General features: G+C 40.3%; 1 protein-coding gene across 6 annotated transcripts in view; it reads right to left on the bottom strand.

Moving 5' to 3' along the window:
• Window positions 1–9,993, bottom strand: part of IST1 (IST1 factor associated with ESCRT-III) — a 31,753-nt gene extending 21,760 nt beyond the window's left edge. Inside the window, exons 1-2 of one of the 6 annotated variants that reach the window (XM_079908729.1) lie at window positions 9,769–9,954; window positions 1,035–1,115 (exon numbers count right to left, since the gene is read on the bottom strand). The gene's annotated coding sequence lies outside the window, so the exon portion shown is untranslated. Of the gene's footprint in view, window positions 1–1,034; window positions 1,116–9,768 lie in introns of all 6 variants that reach the window. The other 5 variants (XM_079908730.1, XM_079908728.1, XM_079908727.1 and 2 more) reach the window with 5 other exon arrangements.
• Window positions 9,994–18,324: the final 8,331 nt, after the last annotated feature.

The raw sequence follows: 18,324 nt of genomic DNA, 5'->3' as shown, positions 1-18,324 counted from the left end.
CTCTCTAGTCCTGCCTTGAGAAACCAGAAAGGGGACCCCTGGTGTGGACAGAGTGGGTGAAATACACCAAACCAGGAAAGTCAACTCATGGAAAAGACAATCAACATACATCAATGCTGAGATTATACAGATGTTGGAATTAATTGACAAAGACTTTAAAGCAGCTACTATAGGGCTTCCCTGGTGGTGCAGTGGTTGAGAGTCCGCCTGCCGATGCAGGGGACACGGGTTCGTGCCCTGGTCCGGGAAGATCCCACATGCCGCGGAGCGGCTAGGCCCGTGAGCCATGGTTGCTGAGCCTGCGCGTCCGGAGCCTGTGCTCTGCAACGGGAGAGGCCTCAACAGTGAGAGGCCCGCGTACCGCAAAAAAAAGCAGCTACTATAAAAAGGTTGCAACAATTCAACTATATTTCAATAAAAAAAAAAAATTTAAAAAAACGTTGCAACAGGGGACTTCCCTGGTGGTGCAGTGGTTAAGAATCCGCCTGCCAATGCAGCCGGCACGGGTTCGAGCCCTGGTCCAGGAAGATCCCACATGCCGTGGAGCAATGAAGCCTGTGCGCCACAACTACTGAGCCTGTGCTCTAGAGCCCACGAGCCACAACTACTGAGCCCACGTGCCGCAACTACTGAAGCCCGTGCGCCTAGAGCCCATGCTCTGCAACAAGAGAAGCCACCACAACAAGCCTGCGCACCGCAACAAAGAGTAGCCCCCTCTCGCCACAACCAGAGAAAGCCCAGGCGCAGCAACACAGACCCAACGCAGCCAAAATAAATAAATAAATAAATTTATTAAAAAAACAAAAACAAAAAAAACCGTTGCAACAGGTAAGGCCAAATACTCTTGAAATGAATAACAGAAAGTCTCAGTAAAGAAACAAAAGACATAAAGAGGAAACAAACTTTTTTTTTTTTGGCTGCATGGAACCCAGCCCCGGCAGTGAAAGCACCGAGTCCTAACCACTGGACCACCAGGAAATTCCAGAGGAAACAAACTTTAGAACTGAAAAATACATTAAAAGTAAGAAACTCACTGTGTGAGCTGGATAGCAGAAAGCAAATGACAGCAGAAAAAGCCAATGCACTTCAAGATAGGTCAATACTATGTATCCAATCTGAAAAACAGAGATAAAAAACATGGAAAAAAGTGATCAAAGCCTCAGATATCTGTAGAACAAACAGCAAAGGACCTAATGTTTGCACTGTCAGAATCCCAGAAGGATGGGAGAACCAGTTTGGTACCAAAAAACTTTTGAAAACTCCCCAAATTTAGCAAAAAACATAAATCTACAGACTGAAAGAGCTCAGAGAGCTCCAAAGAAATTTATGCCTGGACTCATCTTAATCAAATTGAAAACTAAAGACAAATTTTTTAAATACTGAAAGCAGTCAGAGAAAAACATGTTACCAACAGATGACCTATTCAAATAATAGATTTCACATCAGAAACAATGGAGGCCAAAAAGAAGTGCCAAAAGAAAAGAACTGTCAACCCAGAATTCTATATCCAGAGACGATATCCTTCAGAAATAAAGGTGAAATAAGTCATTCTCAGATGAGGGAAAATTAATAAGAAAACTTGGAAAACTAAAAAAAGGAAGAAATGGCAAGTATTTATATCTTATATTACAGAAATGGCAAATATCTGGGTAAATATAATAGATGGTTCTTCTCTTGAGTCTCTTAAAACGTATTTGAGGGACACTTCCCTGGCGGTCCAGTGGTTGGGATTCCGTGCTTCCACTGCAGGGGGCGTTGGTTCGATCCCTGGTTGGGGATCCTGCATGCCAAGTGGCATGGCCAAAATAAAAAAATTTGTATTTGACAGTTAAAAGCAAAACTAATAACATTGTCTGATGGGGTTTTTTTTTCAATGTATGTAGATGTAATACATAAGATAACCACAAGATGATAGTATTAAGGGGGGCAGGGCAAAGAGACCTATATGTTTCTGTATTCCACAATAAGTGATAAAATACTGATTCTAAGTAAATTGTGAAAAGTTAAGTACATCCACTGTAATCCCTAGAGTGACCAATAAAACATACTATATCAAAAAACAGACTAGGGCTTCCCTGGTGGCGCAGTGGTTGAGAGTCCGCCTGCCCATGCAGGGGATACGGGTTTGTGCCCCGGTCCGGGAAGATCCCACATGCCGCGGAGCGGCTGGGCCCGTTGAGCCATGGCCGCTGAGCCTTCGCGTCCGGAGCCTGTGCTCCGCAACGGGAGAGGCCACAACAGTGAGAAGCCCACGTACCGCAAAAAAAAAAAAAAAAAAAAATAGACTAAAAAACTCGACAGATTTTAAATTTGATACTGAAGTGTTCAAATAACCCAAGAGAAAGCAGGAAAGCAGAAACAGAAATGAAAAACAAAACAAATAATAAAATGGTAGAACTAAAGTCAAATATACTAATAATTACATAATTAAATAGAAATGATCTAAACACAAAACACAGAGAATTGTAACTATGTATGGTGATAGATGTTAACTAGACTCTCTAGAATGGTTCAAAAAATGATCCAACTATATACTGCCAAGAAAAAACTCACGTCAATACAATAATGTAGGTAGGTTAAAAGTAAAGGATGAAAAAAACTAGATCACGCAAACACTAATCAAAAGAAAGCTGGAAGTTGTACCTTTCGACCCCCTCTACCCATTTCGTTACAAACTTCCAGTTATAAAATAAATGAGTCTTGGGATGTAATGTACAATGTGGTGTAGTGACTGTGGTTAATACTGTACTGTGTATTCGAAAGTTGCTAAAAGAATAAATCTTTTTTATTTTTTAATTTTCTGGCTGTGCTGCATGGCATGTGGGATGTGGGATCTTAGTTCCCTGACCAGGGATTGAACCCACGCTTCCTGCAGTGGAAGCTTGGAGTCTTAATCACTGGACTGCAAGGGAACTCCCAAGAGAATAAATCTTGAAAGTTCTCATCAAAAGAGAAAGAATTGTAACTCTGTATGGTGACAGATGTTAACTAGACTTACTGTTGTGATCATTTCCCAATACATACAAATATCAAGTCATGTTGTACACCTGAAATTAATAAAATGTTATAGATCAATTATATCTCAACTTAAAAAAAAAAGCTGAAGGGGCTGAAGTGTTAAAGTAGACTTCAGCAAGGAAAACCAGGGATACAAAGGAACATTATATAATCATTAAAGGGTGAATTCACCAAGAAAATGTAGCAATACTAATAGTGAATTCAGGGAACAACAGAGCTTCAAAATACAAGAAGAAAAGACAGGACAGGACAAAGAAACAAATCCCTAATTGTAGTTGGAGACTTCAACTGTACTTCCCTCTGTAATTCATCAACTAGTAGACAGAATATCAGGATATACAAGAACTGAACACCAACTGTATCTTACTGACGTTTACATAGAACACTCCACTCAACACAGCAAAGCACAGGGAACATTCATGAATACAGACCGTATCCTGAAGTACAAAACAAACCTTAACTAATTAAACAGAACTTAAGTCACCCAAAGTATGTTCTTCAACTGCAATGGAAATTAACCAGAAATCAGTAACAAGAAAGATAACAGAAAATCTTCAAACACTTGGAAATTAAACACCATTACTTCTAAATAATCCATGTTAAAGAGGAAGTTTCAAGTGGAAATTATTTTTAAAGGTTTAAACTGTAAGAAAATGAAAATTAAAATATAACACCAAAATTTGTGGATGAAGCTAAAACAGTGCTTAGGGCAAAATTTACAACTCTAAATGCTTACATTAGGAAAGAAGAAAAGTCTCGGGACTTCCCTGGAGGTGCAGTGATTAAGAATTCGCCTGCCAATGCCAGGGACATGGGTTCGAGCCCTGGTCCAGGAAGATCCCACATGCTGCGGAGCAACTACTGAACCTGCACTCTAGAGCCCGCATGCCACGACTACTGAAGCCTGCACACCTAGAGCCCGTGCTCCACAACAAGAGAAGCCACCACAATGAGAAGCCCGCGCATGGCAACGAAGAGTAGCCCCTGCTCACCGCAACTAGAGCAAGTCCGAGCGCAGCGACGAAGACCCAACGCAGCCAAAAATAAATAAATAAATAAATTTATATTTAAAAAAAGAAGGTAGGTCTCAAATTAGTAATCTAAGCTTCCACCACAAGTAACGATAAAAAGAGCGAAATTAACTCAAAGCAAGCAGAAGGAAACAATAAAAACAAGGCAAAAACCAATGAAACAGAAAAGAGGAAAATCAATGAAACCAAATGCAGGTTCTTTTGAAAAGAGGAAGGAGGGGGAGGAAGAGAGAGAGAGAGAGAGGAGACACAAATTACCAGTATCAGGATGGAAAGAGACAGATATCATTACAGATCCTACAAACATTAGAAGGGGACATTATTACTAATCTACACCTATAAATTCAACCATGAGACAAAATGAACAAATCTGTTAGAAACGCAATTTACCAAAATTGACACAAAGTGAAACTATATTCAACATCTTATAATAATAACCTATAACAGAAAAGAATCTGAAAAAAAAGAGATATACATGTATAACTTAATCACTTTGCTGTACACCCAAAGCTAACACAACACTGTAAATCAACTATACTTCAATTTAAAAAAAACAAAACAAAAACTGACACAAAGAAGTCAAAAATGTAATTGCCCCTAAACATTACAAAAATTGAACATAAAATTAGGAACCATTCCAGAAGAAAATCCAGGCCCAGATAGCTTCTCTGTTAAACATTTAAGGAAAATTAGCACAAATATTTACATGAACTCTCACAACTCAAAAGGCTGGTATGAGGATTAAATGAAAATCTGTGGAGTTTAGGGAATTCTCTGGTTGTCCAGTGGTTAGGACTCTGTGTTTTCACTGGCGAGGGCCTGGGATCAATCCCTGGTTGGGGAACTAATATCCCGCAAGCCTTGTGGTACAGCCACAAAAAAAAAAAAAAAATTGTGGCATTTAGAACAGTGCCTAGAACATACATACACAATAAGCACCATATAAACGTTTGTTAAAGTAAACTCTAGGGCGTTCCCTGGTGGCCCAGAGGTTAGGATTCCAGACTTTCACTGCTGTGGCCCAGGTTCGATGCCTGGTTGGGGAACTGAGATCCCGCAAGCCAAGAGGCGCGGCCAAAAAATAAACAAATAAAATAAAGTAAAATAAAACAAACTCTAGTCAACAGTCCCATACTCTGGGCTTCTCTGGTGACACAGAGGTTAAGAATCCGCCTGCCAATGCAGGAGACACGGGTTCGAGCCCTGGTCCGGGAAGATCCCACATGCTGCGGAGCAACTGGGCCTGTGCACCACAACTACTGAGCCTGCGCTCTAGAGCCTGCGAACCACCACTACTCAGCTTGCATGCTACAACTACTGAAGCCTGCACGCCTAGAGCCGGTGCTCCGCAACAAGAGAAGCCACCGCAATGAGAAGCCCGCACACCGCAACGAGGAGTGGCCCCCACTCACTGCCAACTAGAGAAGGCCCGAACGCAGCAACAAAGACCCAATGCAGCCAGAAATTAAAAAAAAAAAAAAAAAAAAAGACCGATACTCAAAGAAAACGTCTAATAATCTAAAGATCAGCTGATAAATAAAATTTTAAAACTGAATAGTTGATTTACAGTATTATATGTTACAGATATACAATACAGTGATTCACAATTTTTAAAGGTTACACTCCATTATTAAATGGAATTTTGTATGTGTCTTAGGTTAAAATAAAATGTTAAAGGTATGCTTTGTATCTTTTTTCCCCTGCTTTAACTTTTTTGATTAACTGTTTTGACCTCATTGGAGGATTTCAACTGTATATAATCAGTATAGCTCTTCTTGAAGGCAAACACTATTTCTGAGGTTCCACTGTTATTCTCACACTGCCTTACAGTACTTAGTACAAAGCTGTCACTCATTCATCATGTTAATTAGTGGAAATTTAACTAAAAATAACATTGATTTTTAGGGGCTTCTCTGGTGGCGCAGTGGTTGGGAGCTCGCCTGCCAATGCGGGGGACACGGGTTCGACCCCTGGTCTGGGAGGATCCTGCATGCCGTGGAGCAACAGGGCCTGCGCGCCTGAAGCCCGTGCTCCACAGCGGGGGACGCCATCGCAGTGAGAAGCCCGTGTGCCTCAGCGGAGACCCATGCAGCCAAAAATAAATAATAAAAATTAATGAAATAATAATAACATTGATTTTTGAATTTCACAAACTTACAGAATCTAGTTTTGTTTTAGATTTAAGGAAAGGAAAATAATTTGCCGAAACACTTTGTCAACTTGAGTTCTGAGGATTTTCAACTTTCAGAAATTAGATTCCTGGACTTCCCTGGTTGTCCAGTGGTTAAGACTCCGTGCTTCCAATGCAGGGGGCACAGGTCCTAAATAATTACCAATATATTTTAAAAATCATCAGACTCAAAACTTATCTAATACAAAAGATAATTTAATTACCATTTCAGGATTTTTTTTGGGGGGGGGGCATGCAGCACAGCTTGCAGGGATCTTAGTTCCCCGACCAGGGACTGAACCCGGGCCCCAGCAGTGAAAGTGCCAAGTCCTAACCACTGGACCTCCAGGGAATTCCCACATTTCAGGATTTGAACCTGTGTTTCCAAAGCTAACTACCATAAACTTTGTATCTTACATGATTAGGAATATTAATTTTAGGAATAACCTAAAAGTTAATAAACTGTTCTGGTAAACAGTTACTGTTTTATACATATACAAACATTTATACACATAAAACAAACATATATACATTACCACATACTAATATTGTCCAATACCTAATTTAAAATTCTCTTCTAATTTAGAGGTTATTCTGAGATCATTTTGTGCCTCAACATTTTTACTGTCATTCATCCACTCACCAAACATCTGTTGAGTGCTATTCTATCAAGTACTGTGCTAAGCCAACAGAGACAAGAGACATTTAAGTAAGATGTGACCCTGGTGTTTCAAGTTCACAATCTAATGGGGACAAGTGACACAAAAACAACTATAAGATACATGAACAACTATAACATAAACCTTATAAAAGGATTATGAACTAGTGACTGCAAATCTACTTCTCAGTATTCTAACTACTATTTTTATTAGTGTAACACCATTATGTCACACACTGGGCAGCAACCTCATGTTCCCTTCTTGGCTCTTTCCGATCCCTCACTTTACCCCAGACCTTAACATTGGAGCAACAAACTGATCTAGTCCCTTTTATCACTCAGCTCCAGGAGCCTTTTAAAACTGGATAATCTCTCCATCCTGAATAAGGGAAAATGTAAAACCATGGACTGGCTCATTCCTCATTTTACCTGGGGGGAGAAGGGAAAGACTGCTGCAGCTCAGAACAGCTACCCAAATTAGTGAAGCTGCCTAGAGGCAGTAATCCTGAAAACTTAGCTAGAAATAGCAAAACAGACCCTCATGTCCTAAGAAACCAACTTTAGAGTCTTGTAGCTCCAAAAGAACCAAGCTGGGAAGGGAGGCAACAGAGTCAATGGTGGATAGAATGATAATTTTGTAGTACACAGGAAAACTTCTGTATTTGAAATGTATTATTTTATTTATCCTGAATACTTCTTTCTTATAAAATAAGTGATGTAAACAGATTTAGGTATGATTTAGGTATTGCAGACATGAAGATGTGACATAAAAGTACAAGCAAGCTAGAAAGCATTTCCAAGATAATACAGCCCAATTCTTAAAACCATTTCATTTACAGAATGCCATGTTTACTGTATTTTCACACTATAATCAAATCTCCAGTGACCAAACTAATCAAGATTGAAAATTTAATAAAATAAAGGACCACAAAACCAGTAGCATCATGTATAACTCACAACAAAAGTACAGGCTTCAGAATTCAGAGACCATCAAGATTTTCTGGAAGGAGCTATAAATACTGAAATGTGTAGGCATTATAAAAGGATCTTTATCTTGTTTCTCAATAAAAGTAACATTAAAAAAATTACAAAAAATTCTTTGGGTACGGCTTCCCTGGTGGTGCAGTGGTTGAGAGTCCGCCTGCCGATGCAGGGGACACGGGTTCGTGCCCCAGTCCGGGAAGATCCCACATGCCACGGAGCGGCTGGGCCCGTCAGCCATGGGCGCTGAGCCTGCGCGTCCGGAGCCTGTGCTCCGCAACGGGAGAGGCCACAGCAGTGAGAGGCCCGCGTACCGCAAAAAAAAAAAAAAAAAAAAAAAAAAAATCTTTGGGTATACTTTTACCAAGAGTTTCTCTTAAGGCATATTTTTACAAAGTTGTTAATGATGGACTCTGATCACTAGTGAATTCTTATATCACTTAACAGCATATCTGCTACAGCCTATAGAACCTTATTTTAAACGGCTGCCTAATACCACACTGAGTAATCATTTTTACTTAATTCCTCAACCTTTTTATATTTGCTATATAAAATAATGCTGAAGTTAGTATTCATGTGCATACTACTTTTCCCGTATTTTAAATTACTTCATTAGACTACACTCTTTTCTAGTTTTATTTTTAAATCAAAAGAGACTACACACCATTGGGAATTGATTCTGATTTTAAAGGAATGAGAGCTTAAATTAAGTAGACTAGAGTTGGGGATTCTGGAGCTCCTATCATTGAGAAGCCAGAGGTACAGGAGTAGAGGAAGAAAGAAAACAATTTGGACAGAATAACACTACTTTAAAAATGAGAAAACTTGAGAAACTGGGTGGCTTTAAAATGTAACACTAACATTGAGGTTTCAAAACAGTCTTTTATCCTCTAATAAAAGGATATTACTAAGTCCTCCTATCCCAGAAGATGAGGTTCTGAAGAAGCTGTAAAAACAAAATTTCCCGTGGAAATTTCTCCGTAGGTAAAGGAGTCAAAGGGGGGGAGGGGGAGGAGGAGGAAACATATATATATCAACTATTACTTTATTAAATAAATACACAACGGGGGGATAAACGAAACAAGATTGGACATGAACTGATCGTTGTTGAAGATGGATTAGGAGGGAATTCATTACAGTCTTTACCTTTGTCTGTTTGCAATGTTCGTAATAAAAAATAATGAATACGCAAGCATAATAGAAAAACTATGACCAGCTCTTAATTTCAATCTTACTACGTCAGAGAGTGGAAGTCGCTGCCTCTCCTATTACCTAATCATTAAACCGGACACTCTTCGGTCCCGATCCCGGTAAAACTATGCAGGTCGAGTTTCAAGTCCTCTCACCTCCAGCACCGCGGAAGAGGAGCGATGAGAACAGAAAGAGGAAGGGGGGCAAGGACAGGGCTACAGGCTCCTCACTAGATTGCTCATCAGACAGGCAGGGGTCTGCGAAAGGGGGCCAAAGGTCGCTTTTTGCTTCCGCTAAAGAAAAACGCAGTTTCTTCCGGGGCCCCCAGGTACCTTCCCTGGAGGCCGCCCCGCCCGGGGGGAGGCTGCCGGGCTCGGAAGCGAACAGACTCCCGCAGGCACCGGGGACACAACCTTACCGAAGTCTCCCTGGGCCAAAAGGGACCGGGTAAGGGAGTCCCCGAGAGCGCCGGCCCGGGCCTGTCCCTGTCGGGTGCCGAAGCCCAGGCCGCGGCGTTTCCGCCCCGGGGAAGTGACGCCTCGGAGCAGGGAGGACAACAAAGTTTGGCGGCGTCAAGTATTCGGGACCAACGGTGTCCAAGTTGCCTGCGGCCCTGCCACGCCCCCGGGCCCGGCCTTGGGCGGCCTTCCGTGCCACAGCCTTTCCGGCCCGACCTCCAGCCCGACCCTCACATCCAGGATCCTTCTCTTTCTCCTCACCTGCCACCTCAAGGTCCTCTGAATCTTGGGCTAGGGACTTCTAAATCCGGAGCGCAGTGTGAGAAGGAAAACAAAGATGCTTGACGCTGAAGAAGCCACACTCACCTGACCGAATCCGGACCTGAAAACGGAAGAGACAGACTTGGGGAAGAAGGCTTAGCATCCAAAATGGCGACTAACAAGTCCTCAGCACAGTGAGCACGGGCGGAGGGATCCTCGGGGCCGAGCTAGCCACGCCCTCTTTCCAGGGATTGGCTGCGCACCCTCCGCTCGGGACTCACGCCCCGAGGGCGTCCGGGCTCCACCGCCTAGCTCCCTTCGGAGCTGGCGCAGCCGGGGACTACTTCCAGCGGCGGAGGCACGGACGGCAGGGGATACACGTGACGTCTCCAGAGTCACCTGCTGGGGCGTTCGTTGTATTTCGCTGGTGTTTCCCCGGCTGTAGGGAGGCTGGCGGAGGAGGCTTGTTTTCCGGGTCCGTGCCCATGTTTAGCGTTGTTCCAGTATATGGAAAAACCGGCTCCAGCACCGCCTCCCAAATTCCCTGAGTTAGTCTCTGAGATTTGCTCTCGTTCCTCGCTCGACTCCGCTCGCCATGGAGGCTTTCCTCCTGCGTTTCGGTTTCTTTCATGAAATGACCTGCTGAACAGGATTCCACCCTTCTCTGGCAGCACACAGCTCTTTATCCGACTCTAAGCACTCCTCCCTCAGGCCACCCACCTTCTCTCCTAAGCACTCTTAATACTCCTGCCCCGCTGTTTTTTTTTTCCCTGGTACGCGGGCCTCTCACTGTTGTGGCTTCGCAGGCCCAGCGGCCATGGCTCACGGGCCCAGCCGCTCCGCGGCATACGGGATCCTTCCGGACCGGGGCACGAACCCGCGTCCCCTGCATTGGCAGGCAGACCCTCAACCGCTACGCCACCAGGAAGCCCCTCCTGCCCGGCCCCCCCCCCCACCCGCTTTTAAACCAAGTGTGATTGCTCTTGCAATCAGAATATCTACAGTATTTCTTATTTAAGATGTTTCCTCAGCACCACATCCTCTGGGAATTTACTTTATCTCTGGATTGAGAGGAAACTTTTTCATTTAGTTATCCTTGTGTTCAACTTGAAAACCATTCTCTCTGCTTAACGTTGGAAGGGGATTCCTGAGCTTTGGCTTCCAGAAGGAGGTAATCCTGCCCCCTGCTGTACAGGCTGCATCTACCAAGACCAAAATTGTGGTTTGCTAAATTGTGATGCGGTCATATGACAAGGATGGAGCTACGTGCATCCATAAGAGGGTCATATGGATTTAGAAATAACGTGTATGTATAACCACTTTCAGTATTTCCAAATTAAAACCAGCTTTCGGTACATCAAAATACACTGTGCTTTTTTCATTTAATATGTGGTGGATTTTTTTTTTTTTTGGTAAATGTGTGCATATATGAATTGAGTCCATTTTGCAATAAAGTAATAGCATCTTAAAAAAAGAGAGAGCAAATTGCTCGAATTTAAAGAGCCTTAGAAACACAACAAGCGAATGTTACCTGTGTGGACCTTGTTTAGATACTGATTCAAACCAATTTATAGTCTTTTTTTTTTTTTTTTTTTTTTTGGCCGCACCTAGCGACAAGCGGGATCTTAGTTCCCCCACCAGGGAAGAAACCCGTGTCCCCTGCGTTGGGAGCTCGGAGTCTTAACCACTGGACCGCAAGGGAAGTCCGCCTATAGTCTTTTATAAAGATATTATTTTAGACAATTGGGAAAATTAGATGATGGGCCAGGTATTATATGGTACCAACTAACCAAAGCATTGTTACTTTCTTAAGCATGAAAATATCATTGAGATTTTGTAAGAAGAGGTCCTTTTTTTATGTATAAATTTATTTATTTTGTTTATTTATTTATTTTTGGCTGCGTTGGGTCTTCGTTGCAGCACACAGGCTTTCTCTAGTTGTGGCATATGGGGCGGGGGGGGGGGCTACTTTTCGTTGTGGTGCCCGAGCTTCTCGTTGCTGTGGCTTCTCTTGTTGAGGAACACGGGCTTTTAGCACATGGGCTTCAGTAGTTGTGGCTCACAGGCTCTAGAGCGCAGGCTCAGTAACTCTGGAACACGGGCTTAGTTGCTTCGTGGCACGCGGGCTCTTTCCGGACCACGGCTGGAACCCATATCCCCTGCGTAGGCAGGCGGATTCTTAACCACTGCGCCACCAGGGAAGCCCGAGAAAAGGTCCTTTTTAAATTGTTTAAGAAATGCATACTGGGAGGGACGAAGAGTAGCCCCCACTCGCCACAACTAGAGAAAGTCCACACACAGCAAAAAGACCCAACGCAGCCAAAAATAAATAAAAATTTTTTTAAATGCATAGTGTAGGTAGGGGCAAAATTTTTGATAATTATTTAATTGGATGACAGTTATTATTTTACTATCTTCTCTCTCTCTCTCTCTATATATATATATATTTTACCTCTACTGACTTTATTTCAGCATAACCAGTTAGTTAAAAAGGAAAATTTTTCTTTTTAATTTTAAAAAGGTAGTAATAAAATGAAGGAAATTCTGACACATGCTACAATGTGGATGAATATTGAAGACATTATGGTAAGTGAAATAAACCAGTCACCAAAACACATGTACTGCAGGATTCCAGTTCTATGAGATACTTAGAGGTCGAATTCAGAGAGAGAAAGTAGAATGGTGGTTGCCAAGGGGGCTGGGGGAAGGGAGAGTGGGGAGTTATTGTTTAATGGGTACAGAATTTCAGTTTGGGAAGATGGAAAATGCTCTGGTGATGGGTGGTGATGATGGTTACACAACAATGTGACTGTACTTAATGCCACTGAACTGTACAACTAAAAATTATTAAAATGGTAGCTTTTATATTATGTGTATTTTACCACAATAAAAAAATGTTCACAGTAAAAATTTTCAAATTAAGTCTATGTTGTGGGGGAGAATTAAATAAACAGTATATATACTAATAATTAAATGCAAAATGTGGATCTTCTACAAGAAAACTGGCTCTACATTAAAAGAGACTTAAGAGATATAATAACCAAATGAAATTCAATTGGATCCTGATTAGAAAAAATAGATATTTGGGGGAACAACTTGGGAAATTTGAATATGTACTAGATATTAGATACTATAGAATTATTGTTAATTTTCATTGGTGTAATAACATAGTTGAGTAGGAGAATGCCCTTACTCTTAGAAGATGCATGCTGAACTGTGTAGAACTGAAGGATCATGGTGTCTGCAACTTACTTTCATATAGTTTGGAAAACAAAAAGTGTGTGTGTGCATACTAGGCTATTATATATCTCAATGGGAAGTGGTAGTTTTCCCCCAGAAACTACCAGACTAAGCCAAGATCCCAGCAGTTAAGTATATTCTGATTCTGTTCTGCATTGAGTTTAAAAGCAAAATAAAAGGGACTGAGTTCAATACCTTCTTTTTGTTTTTTGAGGAGAGAAAAATGTTTATTGTTTTTACTAATTTGAGTATATATATATGTAGAGTATAATGAAAGAAAAGCCTGTGTAACACTCCCCATGCCATTATTAATTTTTAGAATATTTTATTCCAAAATTTTATTTATTTAAAATTTAACACAAATAGGATAATATACATTCTGTTCAGTAAACCTGCTTTTTATACTTTATATATTCTGCATATCTTTTTATGTCAATACATATAGATCCACATTATCTTTAACAATGGAAGAAGTTATATCATTATTTAGCCAATCTTTTATTGATATTTAGGTAGATTCCAATATATTCTGTAATATGCCATTGTGAATATCCTTCTAAGAATATCTGTGCATATTTTCAGATTATTTCTTAAGGACAGATTCCCACAAGTGGTATTGCAAGTTTAGGGAGTATGCATGTATGAAATTTTGATACCCATGTTATTTAGGGGTTGAATTGTACCCCACAGATACATGCGTTGAAGTTCTAACCCTCAGTGTCTCAGAATGTGACTTTATTTGGAGACTTTGTTATGGCAGCACATGCAAACTAGCAAAACCAATCACCAGACTTCTCTCCCAGAAGGTTCTATGACTTTATCCTCCTAGTGTCCAGATCCTCATACTCCCCAACTGCAGGCATTATCAACCTTTCTAATCCTTTTGAAACTAAGCAGTTATTTTAATTTGTATATCTTTCAAAATTAGTAAGATTTGCATATCTTTGAAACTTAGTAAGATTGACTCTATTGTAAATAGCGCTCATGATAGTCTTCTGCCCATTTTCCTAATGGTGCAGATAAACTTTCAAAAATAATTTTTAAAGTAAGGCATAAATATGGCAAAACACACACACACACACACACACACACACACACACACACACAAAACTGAAAAAGATGTACAATGAAAATTAAGTCTCCTTCCTCAGACCCTTAGTCCTTCAGTCCCTTGCTCTAGAAGTAAAATAACCATTGCTACCAGATTCTCGTGCCTTTGAGCAAGTTACTTAATCTCTCTGTGCTTCAGTTTCTTCATTTGTAAAATGGGAATAATATCACCTACCCTAATAAAGTTGTTAGGACAATTAAATGTGTTAATTATGAAAAACTCTTAGAACAGTGTCTGACAATGTTTAATGCTGTCAAAATCCTTCCAGTGATATTATCTGCATGTATAACTATATGTATAAATATGTCTTTTTTTTACACATATAGTAGCATACTATACATACTACAGTTGTCTCTCAGTATCAGCAAGGGATTGGTTCCAGAATCCCCCAAGGATACCAAAATCTCAAGTCCCTTGCATAAAATGCTGTAGTTTTTGCGTATAACCTATGCACATTCTCCAGTATACTTCAGATCATCCCAATACAACGTAAATGCTATGTAAATAGCTGCCAGTGAGCAGAAAATTCAATTTTTGCTTTTTGGAACTTTCTGGAATTTTCCTTCCCACTGGTTTCAATCCGAGGTTGATTGAATGCATGGATGTAGAACTGTCCGATATGGAAGGCTGACTGTATACCGTAACTTGTCTAGTACTATAACTTGCTTTAAGATACATATCTCGGAGACTTTCATATCAGTAGTTATCAATAATTCTCATTCTTTTAAAGAGCTGCATAATATTCCACTGTATATGTGTACCATTGTTTTAAAGTACTGCTCTATTGATGGCATTTAGGTTATTTCCAGTATTTTGCCTATATAAACAATGCTGCAATGACTAGATATTTGCCTATATGGATTGTACGAATTGGGTATAAATTCCTAGAAGCAGAAGAACTGGTGACAGGGTATGTATATCTTTAATGCTGATAGATATTGCCAAATCACCCTACAACAAGGAAGTATTGTTTTACACCACCACCACCAATGTATGAGAGTTTCTATTTCCCCATGCCCTCAGTAACACAGTGTGTTTAGATAACTTTTGGAATCCTTGACATTATTGCACCCTCGAACAAACCATGAAAGTAAAGACGAGTGAAAAGTGTCATTGAGTCCATGTCTTGCTAAAAATGACATGATTCATTTAGAAAAATTGCTTCCAACTCAGTAGTTTCTTGGATTCAGCAATCATCACCTGTGTCCTGTCCCATCTAGTTATTTAGATCCGATAACATATCAATATGAACTGTACCACAACCAACCAATTATTCAAAACAGTATCTCTATCCCTGGCTGAATAGACCAGTTTCAATCAAAGCTAAACATAATCCAAAGAAACAAACTGGCTCACACTGTTTCACTTGAAAATCCTGTTTTGCTCTTAGGATAAAAATTAACACAAAACATTCTTTGGTTAACTAACCAGTAACTCTTTTTTATGTACACAATTATAACTAGTGGCTGTAACTAAAACCTGATATAATACTTAAACCCAATAATATAAGAGTCTTACAAGCCTGTAGGACAAAATTAGTCAGGCCTGTTTTTGTACAGCCCTTCCAGATAAGAATGTTTTTTTTTACATTGTTAACAGGTTGTAAAGAAACAAAACCAAAAAAGGGAAGAACATGTGACAGAACCCTTATATTGCCCACAAAGCCTATTTGTAAAGGGCCAAATATTTGCTATTGGACCCTTTACAGAAAAAGTTTCGGACTCCTGCAATAGAAGAAAGTATTACACATTGTGTGAGAGAGAAGGGAAAGATGATGGGCATTGAGTAATTTGCCTTTTTTTTTTTTTTAAGTACTAACATTTAGAAAGGGGAAAGTCTCAGAAAGCTTTTAGTCTAGAAATTATAGAATGAAATAGAAACTTCTCTGGATATCTTCCTAAGGCCTAGAAAAAAATCAAGAGCATTTTTTAGAGCACCTATGAAATGATTCCTCAGAGAACTTATTAACATCAATAATTAGGGCTATATACAAATATTAAACATCTCCATGGCATTTTGCAATTTACAGGGCACCTACAAGCACATGACCTCAGTCTGAGGCTCACAACATTCCTGTGAAGCAGCTGTAGGTCAGAAATGTCTATTAGTTTTTACAGGAAGAAAGTGAAGCTTAGAGCTGTAAAGTGAGCAATCCAAGATCAACAGCAATAAATGCCAAGATCAGATCTTGAACCCAGATCTTGAGACTTGACATGATATAATTTTCATATGTCCATATTTCCATAATAATTTGCATCCTGTTTTACCTTCAATGTGTGTATATTGAATTTATCAACAAATACAGAGAAAAATGCATTAAATCACAGTTATAAACTGTGATTTGATCTGATATGGGTTCACATATCAGATCAAAAGAGAGTTCTCAAATCAGATTTTTTTCATGACATTTATCATGATTGCAATCATCCTAGAAAACGTAATTTTTCCTTAAATGAATTCAAAGAAATGAAAACTTATAACTCTAGATTCTAAATATAAGCTCAAAAGTTTATGGGCTTCCCTGGTGGCGCAGTGGTTGAGAGTCCGCCTGCCGATGCAGGGGACACGGATTCGTGCCCCGGTCCGGGAAGATCCCACATGCCTCGGAGCGGCTAGGCCCATGAGCCATGGCCGCTGAGCCTGCGCGTCCGGAGCACTCCGCAACGGGAGAGGCCACAACCGTGGGAGGCCCACGTACTGCAAAAAAACCCAAAAAAACAAAAAAGGGTGAATTTCATGGTAAGTGAATTATATCATAATAAATTTTTAAGCGGAGCTCTTTAAATTACCCTACCAATACTGTTGTAATGTAAAGCCCTAACAGGGTCTTGGTAGGAGCCAATAAATATAAACCAGAGGATATTTCAAGGGAAAGTTAAGATACTTAAAATGGCAAAATAATTGCATAAATCCATGAGTAGACCGGAAAAGTAGAAATAAAAAATGAAGCTGAAAAAATTCCATGATTAAAGAAAAAGTCTTGTAGCTCCAGAACAAGTTTAGGTGAGAGCAAAAGTAAACTAATTCCTTATTTAATAATTTTTGCCTTATTTGACTATAACCCTGAATCACAACACCTCAGAGGCATTTCTAGGACACATGAAGGTTTTAAGAATAGCATTATTATGATCCCATTTTATTTGCAGCTCAAGGAGATGAAACAAGACGCCCAGTATTACACATTATTATTTGATGAAGCCAAGAAATTTCACTGGAGGCTCTCTCCTAATACTTTACCTGCTAGCTATTGTCATGTTGAAAATGTCAACTACATCAACTTTAAAGTGACATAATAAAGCCATCTTTGTATCCCTCAGTCTAAACTCATCAAGAATTACTGTTAAGTACAAAAGCCAGTGCTTATTCCAGCTTGCATTCTTACACTGACTAAAAACCTTCTGATTGGTTGAGAATCTTCCATTTTCTGGCTACCTACCCAAGAATTAAAATTTTAAATGAAATTTAAAAGTTTCCTTAACTGAAGTTAAACAATAATAATTCCTACCTTGGGCTTCCCTGGTGGTGCAGTGGTTGAGAATCCACCTGCCAATGCAGGGGACACGGGTTAGAGACCTGGTCCGAGAGGATCCCACATGCCACGGAGTGGCTAGGCCAGTGCGCCACAACTACTGGGCCTGCACTCTAGAGCCCGCGAGCCACAACTACTGAAGCCCGTGCGCCTAGAGCCCGTGCTTGACAACAAGAGAAGCCACAGCAGTGAGAAGCCTGCACACTGCAACAAAGAGTAGCCCGCGCTCGCCGCAACTAGAGAAAGCCCGTGCACAGCAATGAAGACCCAACGCAGCCAAAAGTAAATAAATAAAATAAATTTATTAAAAAAAGAATAATTCCTACCTCATATCCCAGCCACAAAGAATGAATGAATGAATGAATGAGCCATTTACCACAGAATTGTGAAGGACCAAGATCCTCTCACATTAAATACAAGATGCAGACAATGATATCATCTCGTTAGAGATTTCTGGAAAGGACATTTTGCAAGAGCGCTTTATGCAAATACCAAGACTTGTTGCTTTATAAGCAATGATCAGCATCCTCATTAGCTCCACCGTTGTGGGGCCAGTGATCATAAGGGATGTTTACATAACTCTTTCATATATTCATTTTACTTAATCAGCACAACAACCCTATGAGAGTAGAGACCAGGAATTATTATATTATTAACCATTTTACATTTTTAGGAA

The sequence above is a fragment of the Stenella coeruleoalba genome (genome assembly GCF_951394435.1).
Source record: "Stenella coeruleoalba genome assembly, chromosome: 20".
In the NCBI taxonomy this organism is placed as follows: Eukaryota; Metazoa; Chordata; class Mammalia; order Artiodactyla; family Delphinidae; genus Stenella; species Stenella coeruleoalba.
Note: the sequence above shows the minus strand (reverse complement) of the source record. Positions and strands in the feature narration are given on the sequence as shown.